This window comes from Octodon degus, unplaced genomic scaffold (genome assembly GCF_000260255.1).
Source record: "Octodon degus isolate 3935 unplaced genomic scaffold, OctDeg1.0 scaffold00026, whole genome shotgun sequence".
NCBI classification, from domain to species: Eukaryota; Metazoa; Chordata; class Mammalia; order Rodentia; family Octodontidae; genus Octodon; species Octodon degus.
In genome coordinates, this window is record NW_004524602.1 from 11378638 (window position 1) to 11379690 (window position 1053).

Consider the following 1053-nt stretch of genomic DNA (forward strand, 5'->3'; position numbering starts at 1 on the left):
GTGCCCAGTACAAAAATAAATAAATAAATAAATAAATAAATAAATAAATAAAAGTATCAGAAAAACATTGACCTAATATTGTTTGTTTGATACAGAGTCTCGATACATAGTTTGGACTCATAGTGATCCTCTTATCTCAGCCTTCCCAGTGCTGGGATTACAGGCATGCACCACCACGCCCAGTTCTAGGGCTGGCACAGCATAGGGTACTGGGGATCGAACTCGGGTCCTTACACTTGCCAGGCAGGTGTTTATGCCACCGAGCTATCTCCACAGCCCACAACCTAAAGTTCTAGCTCATGTTATTGATCTAGTCATAGCTAATTTTTGGTGTATGGTCTGAGGAGAGGATTCCTTTTCATTTCCCTACAGATAACCAAGCTGGGGTCGATGACGCAGCCCCTCTGTCCCGGGCCCTCTGGAGGCTAAGGCAGGAGACTGTAAATTCCTGTTCAGCCTAACCAATTTAATAGGACCCTATCTCAAATCAAAATTGGTTGGGAGAGAACTTTTGTGTTCAATCCTCAATGAATTACCACTATATGTAATTTTTTTTAAATTTTTTATTTATGTGTGTGTGTGTGTGTGTGTGTGTGTGTGTGGCCAGCTCACCCACCAGGGGGCGGGGCTGGCTGGCATGTGGTGCTGGGGGATTGAACCGCGGTCCCTGATGCTTTGCCAAGCTTGTTCTAAGTAGGTGCTCTAGACCACTGAGCCATCTCTCCAGCCCTACATACATTTTTTTAAAAAAGATAGCTAACCAAATTATATAGCTCTGTATGTAGAGCAGTATGGAGGGTTTTGGGGGGTTGTTTTGTTTTGCTTGTTAAACTTGGAGCCTGACGACAGAGCACACTCACGTCTCAATTTCATGGATTATCAGTGTTCCTGCCGTTTCTAGAACAATTCTAGTTAAAAGTTACTTTCCTCATATCTCTGGCCCAGCTTGTCAGCTTTGCTACCACCTAATTTTTGCTATTACATCTTCTTCTTCTTCTTCTTCTTCTTCTTCTTCTTCTTCTTCTTCTTCTTCTTCTTCTTCTTCTTCTTCTT